Raw genomic sequence first — 20594 nt, forward strand, 5'->3', positions numbered from 1 at the left:
AATAAATTTTAGCTATTGGGACACCGCAGTGGAAGGTACCCGGCCGAGATTTCTTTTCACAAAAGGCAATCCCCAACCTGTACTCTATTGTGGAAAAGGAAGTCATGGCATGTCTTGCACATAGTGTTGGGGCATGGGTCCATCTGACCACTGATACCTGGTCTGCAAAGCACGGTCAGGGCAGGTATATCACGTACACTGTGCATTGGGTAAACTTGCTGACGGCTACCAAGCATGGGATGTGTGGCTCTGCAAAGGAGTTGGTGAAACCGCCACGACTTGCAGGCAGGCCTGCTGCCACCTCCTCTACTCCTCCTACTCCATCCTCTTCGCTAACCTCCTCGGCTGAGTCCTCTTCTACTGCTGCGTCTTGCTCCACATTAACTGCACCCCCCCAGCTCCCCAGGGGCTATTCCACATCCCGGATACGACAGTGTCATGCCGTCTTGGGGTTGACTTGCCTGAAAGCAGAGAGTCACACCGGACCAGCACTCCTGTCCGCCCTGAACGCACAGGAGGCTGACTCCGCACCAACTGGAGATCGGCAAAGTGGTGTGTGTCAACGGAAGCAATTTGTTGGCGGCATTGAATTTGGGCAAGTTGACACATATGCCGTTCATGGGACATGTATTGAATCTGATCGTACAATGCTTTGTGCATAAGTACCCAGGCTTACAGGACGTACGAAAGCAGGCCAGGAAGGTGTGTGGCCATTTCAGGCGTTCCTACACAGCCATGGCGCACTTTTGAGATATTCAGCGGCGCTTGATTTGCGACAGCCCGATACGTTGGAATTCAACACTCCTAATGTTCGACCGCCTGCTCCAACAAGAAAAAGCTGTCAACGAGTATTTGTATGACCGGGGTGCTAGGACAGCCTCTGCGGAGCTGGGTATTTTTTTGCCACGTTACTGGACGCTTATGCGCAATGCCTGTAGGCTCATGCGTCCTTTTGAGGAGGTGAAAAACCTAGTCAGTCGCACCGAAGGCACCATCAGCTACTTCATCCCATTTGTTTTCTTCCTGGAGCATGCCCTGCGAAGAGTGCTGGAGTTGTGGTCACCATCACCACCAGGAACAGCCTTATCAGCATTGTTTGCTGGACCTGCGGCAACGCTGGAAGAGGAGTCTGAGGAAGAGGAGTCAGAGGAGGAATGTGGCTTTGAGGAGGAGGAAGACCAACCACAGCAGGCATCCCAGGGTGTTCGTTGTCACCTATCTGGTACGTGGCTGGGGGGAAGAACAGACCTTCAATGACATCAGTGAGGACGAGGAACGGGACATGAGTAGCTCGGCATCCAACCTTGTGCAAATGGGGTCTTTCATGCTGTCATGCCTGTTGAGGGACCCTCGTATAAAAAGGCTGAAGGAGAACGACTTGTACTGGGTGGCCACGCTACTAGACCCCCGGTATAAGCAAAAAGTGCCTGAAATGTTACTGAATTACCTGAAGTCGGAAAGGATGCAGCAGTTACAAAACAAGTTAAAAAGTATGCTTTACACAGCGTATAAGGGTGATGTCACAGCACAACGGGAATCTAACAGGGGAAGAGGTGAAAGTAATCCTCCTCCTGCCATGACCAAGCTGGCAAGGACAGGACGCTTTACAGACATGTTGTTGATGGAGGACATGCAGAGCTTTTTAAGTCCTACGCATTGTCACAGCCCTTCGGGGTCCACCCTCAGAGAACGACTCGACCGACAGGTAGCAGACTACCTCGCCTTAACTGCAGATATCGACACTCTGAGGAGCGATGAATTCCTTGACTACTGGGTGTGCAGGCTTGACCTGTGGCCTGAGCTATCCCAATTTGCGATAGAACTTCTGGCCTGCCCCGCTTCAAGTGTCCTGTCAGAAAGGAGCAGGAGGTATTGTGCAGTGCAGCAGGAGGTATTGTCATAGTCTAGATTACCTCACCTTTATTAAGATGAATGAGGCATGGATCCCGAAGGGACTGACAGTGGGCGATACATTTGACTAAAAAAGGCCTGATGAGATGAGATGCCTTGGGCTAAAAATGGTCCACACCATTTTTATCTCTGTATTTTATCTCTGCATGCCGGATGACTTGCGTGACTTCTCCGCCACCAACTAGGGTTCATGCCGCAATGTTTTAGTGCACTTTCTGCCTGAAAAACAGCGGCTGCCTGAAAAACAGCGGCTGCAACAATACCTAATTTTTCAGGCATGTGTTCATGCCTAATTTTTCTGGCCTCTGGTGCTGCACTGTCGCTGCAAAAAAAAATTAATAAAAAGGCACATACATGTGTCAATTCCCCTTCATGATAGTTACCTTGTTGTGGTGAAGGGGCTTGCGTATCACAATGAAGCGATCACCTCTATGAGTGTGTTGGCAATGGCAATGTTGGCACACCCCAGATGAGATAAGGTTGTTGCTTCATTGTGAACAGAACAAAAGCGATCGACTGGATAATTTTGCATAGAAAAAACATGAATTTTCTTTGTGATCATCTAAGGTGATCATTAAAGCCTACTAGGCCAACAATGGGCCCACACTGCAGAATCATTGTTTTCTGGGTCACTTAACTGTCACTGAACTACCTCAGCACGACCATAGGCTTGGAAAAACCGCCCTCGCCTGCAATCTCCCAAATGTGCGCACAAGCACAGTCATCACTACACCAAGATTGACGCATAGAGGAATAAAATTTATGTCATGAGTGTGTCTAAACTCTATTCCATACACGTCCTCTGATAGAGGACGTAACAGGGATTAAACTGATAGGAATAGTACTATTTAACATACCACTCATATCTGGTAGCACAGTAAATTGCACGGCGCACGCGCAGTGCCCCAAATTGGAGGTAAGAGAACCAACCAAGCATCTTTTTCCATCTCCCGGTTCCTAAAATCTATTCCATACACGTCCCCTTATAGGGGACGTAACAGGGATTAAACTGATAGGAATAGTACTACATAACATACCACTCATATCTGGTAGCACAGTAAATTGCACGGCGCACGTGCAGTGCCCCAAATTGGAAGTAAGAGGACCGACCAAGCATCTTTTTCCATCTCCCGGTTCCTAAAATCTATTCCATACACCGGCCCCTGATAGGGGACAAAACAGAGATTAAACTGGTAAGAACAGATTTTTTTAATTTAAAAAAAATGAGGGCAGCCTCTGCGGAGCTGGGTATTTTTTGTCCGCGTTACTGAACGCTCATGCACAATGGCTGTAGGCTCATGCGTCCTTTTGTGGAGGTGAGAAACCTGGTCAGTCAAACCCAAGGCAACATCATCGACCTCATCCCATATGCGTTTTTTCTGAAGCGTGCCCTGCGAAGAGTGCTGGATCAGGCCGTAGATGAGCATGAAGAGGAAGAGTTGTGGTCACCATCACCACCAGAAGCAGCCTTGTCGTCGTCGATTGCTGGACCTGCAGCAACGCAGAGAGAGGAGTCTGAAGAAGAGGAGTCAGAGGAGGAAGGTGGCTTTGAGGAGGTGGAAGACCAACCACAGCAGGCGTCCCAGGGGGCTTGTTGTCATCTTTCGGGGACCCTTGGTGTTGTACGTGGCTGGGTGGAGGAAGAGACCTTCAATGACGTCAGTGAGGACAAAGAACAGGGCATGGCTAGCTTGATATCCAACCTTGTGTAAATGGGGAGTTTGCGGTTGTGCAAATGGACTGTTTGCGGTTGTTTGCGGTGTGTTAAACGGGGAGTTTGGTCTGTCAGAGTTTGGTCTGTCACTGTGAAGCGGGTGTAACCCTTACACTACCTGATCGATACAACATCATACCTGATCGTATACACCCACTGGATGTTTTAAAGCATGTTATTCCAAACAATTTAGGAATGTTAGGTGATTTATGCCCTTTATGGATTAAAACCCGACTCTGCGTCAACAACGTAATTTTCCATGGGAGTTTTGCCATGGATCCCCCTCCGGCATGCCACAGTCCAGGTGTTAGTCCCCTTGAAACAACTTTTCCATCACTATTGTGGCCAGAAAGAGTCCCTGTGGGTTTTAAAATTCGCCTGCCTATTGAAGTCTATGGTGGTTCGCCCGGTTCGCTCGTTCGCGAACATTTGCGGAAATTCGTGTTCGCCGTTCGCGAACGGAAAATTTTATGTTCGCGACATCTCTAAGTGACAATAAGCTGATCACAATCCTGCCCTAGCAGACATTAAGTTTCCCTGCAGCGCCACCACAGGGGAAACTAAGCATTACAAAGTTCCCATTCAAATCAATGGGTTGCCGGACAGGACGGATCCTCCAGAGAGAGGCACTCTCTGTAACCTTTCTCCACTTTGCCCAAGAGATAAGGAGCCTGATCAGACAATGCTCCATTATTATTACAGAATTACTCAATGGGGGCATAAAAAAATGGGTTTTCTAAAGTAGACACCCTTTGGATAACTGGATATTAACCCTGCAGGAGCACGCAGTTGACCACAATGGAAAATCTGAAGCGAGGGCTGTGGTTGTGTACATAAATGTTTGCACAGACGGCGTAGTCAGACCTCGCTTTATGAAATGTCGTCTACATTCCCTGACCTTTCTGAGAGTAATAGAACAAGTGGTATTAATCATATAGGCATTAACCTCTAGTCACCCCCTGTTCTGTACTTCTCACATATCATAGCAAGCAAAGAGTCTGTAAAATTGGAAACCATGTATCACAAGCACATAAATTATCTTATTCCAAAGTGAGACTAATATTATGATGAAATCTACGTGTTACGCCCCAAGTATAGACTGACTTAAGACTGTTATGAAGCTTAGTGTATAATAAAGTTACGTAATTTTCTGATATACTGGACCCTGCACTGATACATTTGCAGCAAACCAACACGACAGTAAAGAGATCTAATATGTTGTTGAGACTGGATACAATTATATTCAGCCTTAGGCTGCATTCACACGTCCGTGGTGTGTTGCGGACCCGCAAATTGCTGGTCCGCAACACACCAGCCCGGCACCCCCATAGAAATGCCTATTCTTGTCCGCAAGCTGCGGACAAGAATAGGACATGCTCTATCTTTTTGCGAAGCTGCGGACCCAAAATCGGGGCCGCGCTCCGCAATTGCGGCTGCAGACAGCACACTGTGTGCTGTCTGCATCCATTCCGTCCCCATAGAGCAGACCTGGGCAAACTACGGCCCGCGGGCCGTATACGGCCCGGCGGACCTTTTAATCCGGCCCCCGGCATTTTTGTTGCCGCCGCCGCCGCCGGCCCTGTAACAGCACGGAGTCACTGTCCGGAGTGAGGAGGGGGCGGGGCCCGCGGCCGCTCTGCGCTCCGCTCTGCTGCCTGGCCTGCCTGTCTCTTTAACAGAGCAGACCAGTGGCTGCTGGAGCGTGATGCAGCTGCCGCACAGGCAGAAAGAGGAAGGAGGCGGAGCCCCAGCCAGCAGCCACAGCCAAAGCCAAGCAACTAACAGAACTTACAGGTATTTGGTGGGGGTGGGGGGGGCTCATATAGGACAGGGGGACAGTGTGTGCTTTCCTGCCTGCTACTACATCACCCCCCCCCCCCCCAGGGATTGTGGGGGTCATTAAGGGTTGGACTTGCTGCTGATGTTGAGTGTGCCAGTGTGTGTGTGTCCGTCCCTGTGTGTGTGTGTCTGTCCCTTTGTGTGTGTGTGTGTGTGTGTCCGTCCCTGTGTGTGTGTCTGTCCCTTTGTGTGTGTGTGTCTATCCCTGTGTGTGTGTGTTTGTCCCTTTGTGTGTGTGTGTGTGTGTCCATCCCTGTGTGTGTGTGTTTGTCCCTTTGTGTGTGTGTCCCCGTCCCTGTGTGTGTCCGTCCGTGTGTGTCTGTCCCTTTGTGTGTGTCCGTCCCTTTGTGTGTGTGTGAGTGTGTCTGTCCCTTTGTGTGTGTCCCCGTCCCTGTGTGTATGTCTCTCCCTGTGTGTATCACCTTGCCCACAGTGTTCCTATGTCTTGACGCAGCTGCTTCAGAACGTTCTGTGCGGGGAAGAAGATGGAAGAGGAGGCAGCGCCAGCATGGAGTCTGTGCGATAGACACAGGGAGGCACACTAAGGACGAAGGTAACACTTCCACATGATCTACACTAGTGTTATCTGTGGTTTTACATAGGACTGCAGGTAACACTACTACATTATTTAGCACTAGTGTTATCTGTGGTTTTACATAGGACTGCAGGTAACACTACCACAAGGTTAGCTCACACAGGGCGCCTGAACACCTAAGGCCGGCCCTGGCTGCGCACCCCAGCGCCAAGGGATGACGTCACTGATGTAATATGCCTCTTATATGTGGAGAGCGGTGATGTCACAGATGTAATATATTACTTATAAGTGATATATTACATCAGTGACATCACCACTCTCCACACATAAGTAATATATTACATCAGTGACATCACTGCTGTCCACATATACCGGTAAGTAATACATTACATCAGTGACATCACCGCTCATCACATATATGTGGAGAGCGGTGATGTCACTGATGTAATATATCGCCTATATGTGGACAGCGGTGATGTCACTGATGTAATATAACATTATATGTGGAGAGCGGTGATGTCACTGATGTAAAATATCACTTATATGTGGAGAGCGGTGATGTCACTGATGTAATATAACATTCTATGTGGAGAGTGTTCATGTCACTGATGCAATACAGCGCTCCAGATGGCGACCAAAATGGTCGCCAATGCGCCTTAAAATTTGCAGATGGCGACAAGACTTGTCATAGGCTACAGGCCTGAGGTCTATTTGGTAGTGAAATCCCAGCGCAGGCAGGCATGATGATGTCATCACGCCCGCCTGTGCCAGGACGCGGTGATTTTATGCAGTATTGAGTTTAGCCTTTTGGCCCGGCCCTCCAAAATATTTTCAGTTTCTCATGTGGCCCCATCGAAAAAATAATTGCCCACCCCTGCCATAGAGAATGAATGGGTCCGCACCCATTTCGCAAAATTGCGGAAAGGATGCGGACCCATTTTGCGGACGTGTGAATGGAGCCTTAAAGGAGTTTTCCCATGATTAAAGAAAAAAATGAAAATAAGATATATAAAGTGATGAGCGAAGTATTCAAAAATTTGAATCCGGCTGCTTCGCCGAATTTTACAACAAAATTGGCTTTGTGATGAACTACTACGTCACAAAGCATATTTTTTGTAAGTAGTGGGTGCAATGACAGGGAGCAGCGATTGCGCCGCTCCCCGTCATTGTACCCTTGAGATGCCGCATTCATAAATGATCGAGGCATCTAACAGTAAAAATTCAGTGTAAAATAACATTCAAAGAAATTATAAAATCCTACTTACCCTCATCCATTTGATCGCAAAAAGCCAGCCGCCGCCATCTTTTAAAAAAAAATCAGATAGTATATTATTGAGTTATGAAAAATAAACCATGACTAGAGTTGAGCGAACACCTGGATGTTCGGGTTCGAGAAGTTTGGCCGAACTTCCCGAAAATGTTCAAGTTCGGAATCAGAACTCGACCCGAATTTCGCCCCGAACCCGAACCCCATTGAAGTCAATGGGGACCCGAACTTTTCGGCACTAAAAAGCCTGTAAAATAGCCCAGGAAAGGGCTAGAGGGCTGCAAAAGGCAGCAAAATGTAGGTAAATCCCCTGCAAACAAATGTGGATAGGGAAAGGAATTTAAATAAAAAAAATAAAAAATAAAATAACCAATATCAATTGGAGAGAGGTCCCATAGCAGAGAATCAGGCTTCATGTCACCCACCGCTGGAACAGGCCACTTTCAGATATTTAGGCCCTGGCACCCAGACAGAGGAGAGAGGTCCCATAGCAGAGAATCAGGCTTCATGTCATAGCAGAGAATCAGGCTTCATGTCACCCACCACTGGAACAGTCCACTGTCAGATATTTAGGCCCCGGCACCCAGACAGAGGAGAGAGGTCCCATAGCAGAGAATCAGGCTTCATGTCACCTACCACTGGAACAGGCCACTGTCAGATATTTAGGCCCGGCACCCAGACGGAGGAGAGAGGTCCCATAGCAGAGAATCAGTCTTCATGTCACCCACCATTGGAACAGGCCAGTTTACGATATTTAGGCCCCGGCACCCAGACGGAGGAGACGTTCATTCAACTTTGGGTTGCCCCGCAATATAATGGTAAAATTAAAAAAAGAGGATTGAATGAAGAAGTGCCCTGGAGTACAATAATATATTGTTAAGGGGAGGTATTAATAAATGTCTAATCTGCACAAGGGATGGACAGGTCCTGTGGGATCCATGCCTGGTTCATTTTTATGAAAGCCAGCTTGTCCACATTGGCTGTGGACAGGCGGTTGCGTTTGTCTGTAATGACACTCCCTGCCGTGCTGAATACACGTTCAGACAAAACGCTGGCCGCCGGGCAGGCCAGCACCTCCAAGGAATAAAAGGCTAGCTCTGGCCACGTGGACAATTTGGAGACCCAGAAGTTGAATGGGGCCGAACCATCAGTCAGTACGTGGAGGGGTGTGGACACGTACTGTTCCACCATGTTAGTGAAATGTTGCCTCCTGCTAACACGTTCCGTATCAGGTGGTGGTGCAGTTAGCTGTGGCGTGGTGACAAAACTTTTCCACATCTCTGCCATGCTAACCCTGCCCTCAGAGGAGCTGGCCGTGACACAGCTGCGTTGGTGACCTCTTGCTCCTCCTCTGCCTTCGCCTTGGGCTTCCACTTGTTCCCCTGTGACATTTGGGAATGCTCTCAGTAGCGCGTCTACCAACGTGCTCTTGTACTCGCGCATCTTCCTATCACGCTCCAGTGCAGGAAGTAAGGTGGGCACATTGTCTTTGTACCGGGGATCCAGCAGGGTGGCAACCCAGTAGTCCGCACACGTTAAAATGTGGGCAACTCTGCTGTCGTTGCGCAGGCACTGCAGCATGTAGTCGCTCATGTGTGCCAGGCTGCCCAGAGGTAAGGACAAGCTGTCCTCTGTGGGAGGCGTATCGTCATCATCCTCCATTTCCCCCCAGCCACGTACCAGTGATGGGCCCGAGCTGCGTTGGGTGCCACCCCGCTGTGAACATGCTTCATCCTCCTCCACCTCCTCCTCATCCTCGTCCTCCTCGTCCTCCAGTAGTGGGCCCTGTCTGGCCACATTTGTACCTGGCCTCTGCTGTTGCAAAAAAACTCCCTATGAGTCACTTCTAAGAGACTGGCCTGTTTTCTCAAGGAGACATAGAAGTGGTATTGTAACGCCGATAACGGCGTCATCGCCACTGGCCATGTTGGTGGAGTACTCGAAACAGCGCAACAGGGCACACAGGTCTCGCATGGAGGCCCAGTCATTGGTGGTGAAGTGGTGCTGTTCCGCAGTGCGACTCACCCGTGCGTGCTGCAGCTGAAACTCCACTATGGCCTGCTGCTGCTCGCACAGTCTGTCCAGCATGTGCAAGGTGGAGTTCCACCTGGTGGGCACGTCGCATATGAGGCGGTGAGCGGGAAGGCCGAAGTTACGCTGTAGCGCAGACAGGCGAGCAGCGGCAGGATGTGAACGCCGGAAGCGCGCACAGACGGCCCGCACTTTATGCAGCAGCTCTGACATGTCAGGGTAGTTGTGAATGATTTTCTGCACCACCAAATTCAGCACATGCGCCAGGCAAGGGATGTGCGTCAAACCGGCTAGTCCCAGAGCTGCGACGAGATTTCGCCCATTATCGCACACCACCAGGCCGGGCTTGAGGCTCACCGGCAGCAACCACTCGTCGGTCTGTTGTTCAATACCCCGCCACAACTCCTGGGCGGTGTGGGGCCTGTCCCCCAAACATATGAGTTTCAGAATGGCCTGCTGATGTTTACCCCGGGCTGTGCTGAAGTTGGTGGTGAAGGTGTGTGGCTGACTGGATGAGCAGGTGGAAGAAGAGGAGAAGGAAGCCGAGTAGGAGGAGGAGGCTACAGGAGGCAAAGAATGTTGCCCTGCGATCTTTGGCGGCGGAAGGATGCGCGCCAAAGAGCTCTCCGCCTGGGACCCAGCCGCCACTACATTTACCCAGTGTGCAGTTAGGGAGATATAGCGTTTCTGGCCGTGCTTACTGGTCCACGTATCTGTGGTTAGGTGGACCTTGCCACAGATGGCGTTGCGCAGTGCACACTTGATTTGATCAGATACTTGGTTGTGCAGGGAAGGCACGGCTCTCTTGGAGAAGTAGTGGTGGCTGGGAACAACATACTGTGGGACAGCAAGCGACATGAGCTGTTTGAAGCTGTCTCTGTCCACCAGCCTGAATGACAGCATTTCATAGGCCAGTAGTTTAGAAATGCTGGCATTCAGGGCCAGGGATCGAGGGTGGCTAGGTGGGAATTTACGCTTTCTCTCAAATGTTTGTGAGCTGAACGCTGCCGTGTGACATGGTGGAGATGCTTGGTGATGGAGGTGGTGGTGTTGGTGGTACATCCTCTGTTTGCTGGGCGGAAGGTGCCAACGTTCCTCCAGAGGCGGAAGAAGAGGCAGAGGCAGCAGCAGAAGAGGTAGCAGGGGGAGCCTGAGTGAGTTCCTTGTTTTTAAGGTGTTTACTCCACTGCAGTTCATGCTTTGCATGCAGATGCCTGGTCATGCAGGTTCTGCTAAGGTTCAGAACGTTAATGCCTCGCTTCAGGTTCTGATGGCACAGCGTGCAAACCACTCGGGTCTTGTCTTCAGCACATTGTTTGAAGAACTGCCACGCCAGGGAACTCCTTGAAGCTGCCTTTTGGGTGCTCGGTCCCAGGTGGTGGTGGCCAGTAGCAGGCGAACTCTGTTGGCGGCGGGTGTTCTGCTTTTGCCCACTGCTCCCTCTTTTGCTACGCTGTTGGCTCGGTCTCACCACTGCCTCTTCCTCTGAACTCTGAAAGTGAGTGACACGACCTTCATTCCATGTGGGGTCTAGGACCTCATCGTCCCCTGCATCGTCTTCCACCCAGTCTTCCTCCCTGACCTCCTGTTCAGTCTGCATACTGCAGAAAGACGCAGCAGTTGGCACCTGTGTTTCATCATCATCATAGACGTGCTGAGGTGGTATTCCCATGTCCTCATCATCAGGAAACATAAGTGGTTTTGCGTCAGTGCATTCTATGTCTTCCACTGCTGGGAAAGGGCTAGGTGGATGCCCTTGGGAAACCCTGCCAGCAGAGTCTTCAAACAGCATAAGAGACTGCTGCATAACTTGAGGCTCAGACAGTTTCCCTGATATGCATGAGGGTGATGTGACAGACTGATGGGCTTGGTTTTCAGGCGCCATCTGTGCCCTTTTTGCAGAAGACTGGGTGGGAGATAATGTGAATGTGCTGGATCCACTGTCGGCCACCCAATTGACTAATGCCTGTACCTGCTCAGGCCTTACCATCCTTAGAACGGCATTGGGCCCCACCAAATATCGCTGTAAATTCTGTCAGCTACTGGGACCTAAGGTAGTTGGTTCACTAGGACGTGTGGCTGTGGCAGAACGGCCACGTCCTCTCCCAGCACCAGAGGGTCCACTAACACCACCACGACCATGTCCGCGTCCACGTCCCTTACTAGATGTTTTCCTCATTGTTACAGTTCACCACAATAAGAAAAAAATTATTTGGCCCAATGTATTGAATTCAAATTCAGGCCTTTTTTTACAGGCACCTAACACTATCTGGCTATCTATTTGAGTACCGTATTACACTAATACAGGCACAGCAGTAACCACAGATTTAGGGGAATATAAATTGTAGACCTAGTATTTAGGCCCTGGATGAAAGGTATCCTTTTACGGACAGAATTACACTTGGAGATGCACGGTAGCGTGTGAAGTTATTGAGAATGACTCTATCAGCACTTGAATTTGCACCTTGAATGTAATATACCCTTTTACGGACAGAAATACACTATGTGAGATGCACAATAGTGCGTGCAAATTTAAAGGCTTATGCTTTCAGAAATTGTAATTTAACAGTTTGTGTAATATACCCTTTTACGTACAGATTTAAACTTGGCCTGCAACAGCAGAAACCACTGATTTAGGGTATTGCTATTTTGGGAATTTAATTTCAACCCAGAACAAAAACTATGCTTTGTTCAAGGAAAATTGATTCGCTATCACGAAGCACGAGGAAATTTGGCTTTGCGGTGAATCTAATTTTCCCTGAAATTCGGATTGAATTCCACTTTGTAAAGTTCGATTCGTTTAACACTAATCACATTGTACATGACAATGTCTTTCTAATAAAGCGAGAACCAGCCCTGTACCTCCCATGCATCCAGAGATCTCCCCACTCATTGCTCTGCTAGATTTATATCAAGCTAACAGCTCACGGGGAGTGTCTATTCTGCTGCAGCTCAGGGGGCATGTCCATGCTCTCCCTATCACAGCTCAGGAGGCAGCTGAAGGATGAAACTGAGCATGTGCGACTTTCTCAGTAAGCAGGACAAAGAAATGAGAAAAAAAACAAACAGCAGGTGGCGCTATACAGAGAGATTTTATTGAATATGTGGCTATGCAACATTTTTAATTACATGCAATTACAAAAGTGTTCAGATCCAGGTGCTGGTTTGAAAACTGTAGAATCTTTTTCATGGGACAACCTCTTTAACAATATGTATCCATCCGTATCCAGCTCTCAGCTTTGAGAAGTATTTTGTTTAAAGGGGTTCTGCAGTTTTTTTAAACTGATGATCTATCCTCTGGATAGATCATCAGCATCTGACCGGCGGGGGTCCGACACCCGGGACCCCTGCTGATCAGCTGTTTGAGAAGGCAATGGCGGTCCAGCAGCGCCGCAGCCTTCTCACTGTTTACCGCAGGTCCTGTGACGTCACAACTAGTATCAACTGGCCTGGGTAGGGCTAAGCTCCGTTCACTTGAATGGAGCTTAGCCCCGCCCAGGCCAGTTGATACTAGTCGTGATGTCACTGGGCCAGCGGTAAACAGTGAGAAAGCCGCGGCGCTGCTGGAGCACCGCTGCTTTCTCAAGCAGCTTATCGGCGGGGGTCCCGGGTGTCAGACCCCCGCCGGTCAGATGCTGATGATCTATTCAGAGGACAGATGATCAGTTTAAACAAACTGCAGAACCCCTTGAAGGGAACCAGCAACAGCGCCACTTTTGTCTATTGTCTGTATGTGGTATTACACCCTATTACACCCAAGTTTTAACAGGAACTGATCTGCCATACCAGACCCTATCTATACACAAGTATAGCTGTTTCTGGGGGGAAAAATATATAATCGCATAAAAATAACATAATTTCAATATAAAACAGTTAAACTCAATATTTGTGAACGTATATAAATTTTTATTGCACTTAAAATGACTCATTTTTGCAACACACGGACAGTTTAGGGGCCTGTCAAATATAGCATAAAATCTATTCCACCAAAATAAACTAAAATAAAAACCATGTAATAACTGCCGTCGATACGTGTCCTGGCATGAGGCCTGGAGGCTGAAGACAGGATAGATTCCTTGCAATTAAGCGGTGATCTATATCATTGTGCTGGACTTCCAAGCTATACATCTGTTTCCTGCAGCCAACACAACAAATGACAAACAGATGCTGACGAGAACTTATGGAAAAAACAACGGCTTCACATGGCGCTGATCTTCCTGATATTGTGTGCGTTGTAGAGCTTCTAATAGATCTCAGTTACTGTATATGCATGATTTTGACGTGTGGTCAATAAAGCGAATATCAATCGTCCAACTTATCCCGATTAACTAACAATTGTAATGTTCTCAACTAGTTATGAAAAATTTAATTTGGCAGCTTCAACGAATTTCACTAAGAAATTTGATTAGTGACAAATTATTGTGTTAAACAGCGCATTGCTTTGTATGTAGTGGGAGTAATGACGGGGAACGGCGACAACGCCCCCCCCCCCCCCCATCATTGAAACCCTCAGATGCTGCGTTCATCATTGATCGCGGCATCTGATGCTGCAATTGTGGGCTTTCAGGGGTTAATCCGTAAAAAAAACAAAAAAAAAAAACTTGCTTATCCATTTACTCGTGGAGAGGCCGTCACGGCCATCTTGATTGAAGTTTTGCATGATGACGTCATCACTCTGGAAGGGTATGGTGACATTATCATCCAACTCTTCTCCAGTGAGTCCTCATGTCTAGATGAGACAGCCTCTTCATGTTAACCCCATGAGAAATGAAAAAAATAAATGAAAATCAGACATCATATAAAACAAGACAATCTCTTTCTAACAAAGCTAGAACCAGTCCGGTACCTCACATGGATCCAGGGATCTCCTCATTCATTGCTCCAATTGCTTTGCTAGACTTATTTCACACTGGCAGCTCAGGGATGTGTAATTTGTGCTTCAAAACTCTCCCTATCACAGCCAAGGGAGAGTATTCCTTCTGCTATATCTCTCTCTCTCTCTCTATCACAGGGCAGGGAGCATGTCCTTTCTGCTTCAAATATCTCCCTATTAAACCCCAGGGGGAATATCCATTCTGCTGAAGCTCTCTCCCTATCACAGCACAGGTCGAGTCCCTTCTGGTTCAAAACTCTCCCTATCACAGCTCAAGGGGATCATTTCTGCTTCAGCTCTCTCCCTTTCACAGTTCTGGGGAGGGGGGTGTTCTTGTGTCCTTACTGCTACAGCTCTCTCCCTGTAAATCTAACAGCTTTTATAAACTTTTGATATTTTATACTTATCAGTCGTATTTGATTTTTGGGCTATTGGTTTAGTTCAGTATACAGTCGTGGCCAAAAGTTTTGAGAATTATATAAATATTGGAAATTGGAAAAGTTGCTGCTTAAGTTTTTATAATAGCAATTTGCATATACTCCAGAATGTTATGAAGAGTGATCAGATGAATTGCATAGTCCTTCTTTGCCATGAAAATTAACTTAATCCCAAAAAAAACTTTCCACTGCATTTCATTGCTGTCATTAAAGGACCTGCTGAGATCATTTCAGTAATCGTCTTGTTAACTCAGGTGAGAATGTTGATGAGCACAAGGCTGGAGATCATTATGTCAGGCTGATTGGGTTAAAATGGCAGACTTGACATGTTAAAAGGAGGGTGATGCTTGAAATCATTGTTCTTCCATTGTTAACCATGGTGACCTGCAAAGAAACGCGTGCAGTCATCATTGCGTTGCATAAAAATGGCTTCACAGGCAAGGATATTGTGGCTACTAAGATTGCACCTCAATCAACAATTTATAGGATCATCAAGAACTTCAAGGAAAAAGGTTCAATTCTTGTTAAGAAGGCTTCAGGGTGTCCAAGAAAGTCCAGCAAGCGCCAGGATCGTCTCCTAAAGAGGATTCAGCTGCGGGATCGGAGTTACACCAGTGCAGAGCTTGCTCAGGAATGGCAGCAGGCAGGTGTGAGCGCATCTGCACGCACAGTGAGGCAAAGACTTTTGGAAGATGGCCTGGTGTCAAGAAGGGCAGCAAAGAAGCCACTTCTCTCAAAAAAAACACATCAGGGACAGATTGATCTTCTGTGTGGGGTTGCTTCTCATCCAAGGAAGTGGGCTCACTCACAATTTTGCCCAAAAACACAGCCATGAATAAAGAATGGTACCAAAACACCCTCCAGCAGCAACTTCTTCCAACAATCCAACAACAGTTTGGTGAAGAACAATGCATTTTCCAGCATGATGGAGCACCGTGCCATAAGGCAAAAGTGATAACTAAGTGGCTCGGGAACCAAAACGTTGACATTTTGGGTCAATGGCCTGGAAACTCCCAAGATCTTAATCCCATTGAGAACTTGTGGTCAATCCTCAAGAGGCGGGTGGACAAAAAACCCCCCACTAATTCTGACAAACTCCAAGAAGTGATTATGAAAGAATATGTTGCTATCAGTCAGGAATTGGCCCAGAAGTTGATTGAGAGCATGCCCAGTCGAATTGCAGAGGTCCTGAAAAAGAAGGGCCAACACTGCAAATACTGACTCTTTGCATAAATGTCATGTAATTGTCGATAAAAGCCTTTGAAACGTATGAAGTGCGTGTAATTATATTTCACTACATCACAGAAACAACTGAAACAAAGATCTAAAAGCAGTTTAGCAGCAAACTTTGTGAAAACTAATATTTGTGTCATTCTCAAAACTTTTGGCCACGACTGTAGGTGATACTGTAAGAGCTTTTCACAGAAGACATGGCTAGTGGCAGTTGTAGGATGGAACTGAGCATGTGCGACCACCTCAGCGATGTTATTGAGGTGGATGGAGAATTAAGGAAAAGAGAAAACAGCAGGAGGTGCTAAACAGACCTATTTTAATTGAATACAATAGCTATACCAAATCTTTAAGTATGTGCTATTACAAAACTATTGAGCTTCAGGTGCTGGTTTGAAAAATGTTGAAAATTATTTGTGGACCATTATGTCATTGAAAAAACTAATTCTTTAAAAAATGCTACCTGAGACGACTGTAGGTAGAGACAGACAAAGACAAGCTCTAAGGCTAGTACCCAGCTCACTTTCCCTACCTACTTGTAGTACAAGCGCTAAATAGCTAGACCGCAACTGGTCGACGGTCCCTACGTTATATAAGTGCAGAGACAGACTAACCAATAAAGACAGACTCCTTTAAATGACTCCTAACAAGACCCAGCCTAATCTTATATATTCTCTAAAGTACAGTTATTTCTTAAAAACGCATTGGATTGTGCTGCTAACTATGCGTTATTATATGTCTACAAGGCAGGGGTGCCAGAATCCCTTGAACTGGCTTAGAGCTATTTCTGCCTTCAATGGTTATTCATTTAAAGCTAGTATATCCATCATATTTCTATACATACAAGGTCAAATCACAGTCATAGCAGAGGCTTTATACATTAGAGCCCACGTGCCCTGCTACAGTGATTTTTCATATTCTGGGTAGTTAATTACTTCACTACTTAATCAATTTTTCTACCGTCAGAGCATGAAAAACCAATGTGATCCTGACAAAGAGAGGCTGGGACTTAAATCGCTATATGATTTACAACTGGTAAGGCTGCAATAAATTCTTTATTTGGCAACAGTCCCTAGAATACGTGTATGTACAATTATACATGCCACAGCACAGGGGACATAATCATCAGATAATCAACGTACATGAACTGATCAATAGTGTTGGTCGAGCACCAAAGTGCTTGGGTGCTCGGGTGCTCGAGAAGAACACCTCGGGATGCTCGGGTGCTCTACCGGCCATCTAAAACATTAGGAGTGAGGGTATTCTGCTGAGCTGACCCTCTAAAACATTAGGGGCGAGTTCCTACTGCTGATCTGACCTTCTAAAACATTAATAGCGACGGCCTGCTGCTGAGCTGACCCTCTAAAACAGTGTTTCCCAACCAGTGTGCCTCCAGCTGTTGCAAAACTACAACTGCCAGCATGCCCGCACAGCCAAAGGCTCTAAAACATTAGGAGCGAGTGCCTGCTGCTGATGTGACCTTCTAAAACATTAGGAATGAGGGCCTGCTGCTGATGTGACCATCTAAAACATTAGGGGTGAGGGTTTGCTGCTGAGCTGACCTTCTAAAACATTAGGGGCGAGTGCCTGGTGCTGATCTGACCTTCTAAAACATTACGGACGAGGGCCTGCTGCTGAGCTGACCCTCTAAAACATTAGGGGCAAGGGTCTGCTGCTGAGCTCACCATCTAAAACATTATGGATGAGGGTCTGCTGCTGATCTGACCATCTAAAACATTAGGGGTGAGGGTCTGCTGCTGAGCTCACCATCTAAAACATTATGGATGAGGGTCTGCTGCTGAGCTGACCCTCTAAAACATTAGGGGCGAGTGCCTGCTGCTGATCTTCTAAAACATTACATGCGTGGGCCTGATAGTGACCCTCTAAAACATTAAGAACAAGGGCCTGCTGGTTAACCTCTAAAATATTATGGATGAGGGCCTGCTTGTGACCCTCAAAAACATTATAGGCGAGGGCCTGATGGTGACCCTCTAAAACATTAAGAACAAGGGCCTGCTGGTGACCCTGTAAAATATTATGGGTGAGGGCCTGCTTGTGACCCTCAAAAACATTATGGGCGAGGGCCTGATGGTGACCCTCTAAAATATTATGGGCGAGGGCCTGCTGGTGACCCTCTAAAACATTAAGAACAAGGGCCTGCTGGTTAACCTCTAAAATATTATGGATGAGGGCCTGCTTGTGACCCTCAAAAACATTATAGGCGAGGGCCTGATGGTGACCCTCTAAAACATTAAGAACAAGGGCCTGCTGGTGACCCTGTAAAATATTATGGGTGAGGGCCTGCTTGTGACCCTCAAAAACATTATGGGCGAGGGCCTGATGGTGACCCTCTAAGATATTATGGGCGAGGGCCTGCTGGTGACCCTCTAAAACATTAAGAACAAGGGCCTGCTGGTGACCCTAAACCATTATGGGCGAGGGCCTGCTGTGACACTCAAAAACATTACGGGCGAGGGCCTGCTGGTGACCCTACAGCTCTGTGGCAGTGTGCTGTTTGTCACCTAAGCAGATCAATTGAAGCCAGGCCTGTTGCCGCTTCCCAACTGCAGTGCTACACTACTTCCAGCTACAGACTGATGTCTGACTGGTGCTGCAAGATGATAATTCAGAGGTGGAAGAGGTGGAGGAGGAGAGGGGGTTGCAGCCACTAAAGTAGGTGGTGGCGGAAAGTCTGATGGAAGTAGGACCCCCAATCCTTGGTGTCGGTAGCACCTCTGCCATCCCAGGGTACGACTCACTCCCAGCCTCCACAAAGTTCACCCAGTGTGCTGTCAGGGAAATGTAGCGTCCCTGGCCAAAAGCACTTGTCCATGTGTCGTTAAGTGGGCCTTCCCAATAACTGCGTTGGTCAGGGCATGGGTGATGTTACGGGACACATGCTGGTGTAAGGCTGGGACTGTACACCGTGAAAAATATTGGTGACTGAGGACAGAGTAACGCGGGACGGACACCGCCATCCAGCTGCGGAAAGCCTCAGTGTCCACAAGCCTAGATGGCAATTTGGAAAGGTGCACATTTAGTGCTATTACCTGTGGGTGGGTGGCTGGGTATTTGCGCTTTCATTCAAAGGCCTGGAGTATGGACATCTGCACGCTGCGCTGGGACACAGAAGTGGATGTGTTAGCTGATTATGCTAGCAAAGGTCCAGGTGCAGGGCGGGAGGCATCTGGGCTTGCGTTTTGGACAGGGGATTGGTCAGCACATAACACAGGGGAAGAGGAGGCAATGGTGTGACCCGCAGACACTGGTTGTGGACCCAGGCGTTCATCCCATCTATTAGGGTGCTTTGATGCCATGTGGCGAATCATGCTAGTGGTGGTGAGGTTGTTAGGGTTCATGCCCCTGCTCATTTTGGTACGGCACAGGTTGCAAATGACAATTCTTTTATCGTCCGCACTTTCCTCAAAAAAGCGCCAGACTGCAGAACACCTACCTACCTTGGCAAGGGAGATTGCCGCAAGGAGGTGCTCTGGGGAACAGTTGCGGGCCTGTTTGGTATGGACCGCCTTCTCTCTTTTGCCACCCCACTGCCTCTTCCAACCTGTTGCGGTGCTGTGGATCCTTCCCCCTCTGTACTGCTGTCCTCGCTCGGCTTGCCACCTTCCCAGGTTGGGTCAGTGAATTCATCATCCACCACCTCCTCTTCCACTTCCTCACTCTGGTCATCCTCCTGACTTGTTGACCTAAAAACAACCTCAGTTATTGTTAACTGTGTCTCATCATCATCATCCACCACGTGAAACACTAATTGCCGTTCCCCACCGTCATCTTCTTGTGACTGTGGATCTTCAAGAGTTTGGGAATCAGGGCACAATATCTCCACATGTCCCTCTTCAAGAGGGCCTGTCGAGACACCCATTTAATTGAATTAATGTTGATAGGGAAATATCCCTTCACCTATGATTGTTGGAATCCAAATTAAAAGGATTCGATATGAGTGCTCGGGAGACTGACACAGTTATTGGACATAGCTGGATCAGATTTTTTTATTCAAAGACAAGCTCACGACAATATATGCTTCAAACAGAGAAAAACATCACATGACAAACATGACATTTGCGGTTACAAGATATAGATCATAAGACCATACCAGACCATTCCTAGGTTTCCATTCCTCTCTCCCCCCCCCCCTTCCTGAGACACAGACAGATAGCTCTGCTTGAGAGGAAACTGTAGTGAGGGGTGTGTGGGTGTGATCAACACACATAAACTGACTTTTTGACCTTGTTTTTAGACATTATTATTATCTGTCTATTTAACCCTGTAAGCTCCATTTAGGACCTGTCCTAAATCTCCCATATACACAAGATGGAGGACATGTTTATAGTAAATGGATTGTCATCCCTCACAAATTCCCCATTTTGAGATATCTTTAGTTCTGCAGCTGGCGCAGGACTGAAGATTTTCTCAATAGTCTCTATAATCTCTTCTCTTGGTGCATACTTTGTTTGTGCACATAAACAGTAGCCTAAGCAATACATATGCTATGAGGATAACTATGGCGACTTGGACAATCGTTTGAAGAATTCCTGTGAATCACCCTCCCAAAGTTTTGAACTAGTTTGCACGGTTGAGCAAGGAAAAGGTGCCTCCCCACCATGAGTCTTTGCACTATTTTTCTGTAACCATGACTTTCACCTTTTCTATTCCAGCTTTTACCTGTAGGTTACCTTGGGGATCTATATAATGGCAACAAGCAGGTCCTACAACCTGTCACATACCTCCTTCCTTTGCTG

This window comes from Bufo bufo, chromosome 7, assembly GCF_905171765.1.
Source record: "Bufo bufo chromosome 7, aBufBuf1.1, whole genome shotgun sequence".
In the NCBI taxonomy this organism is placed as follows: Eukaryota; Metazoa; Chordata; class Amphibia; order Anura; family Bufonidae; genus Bufo; species Bufo bufo.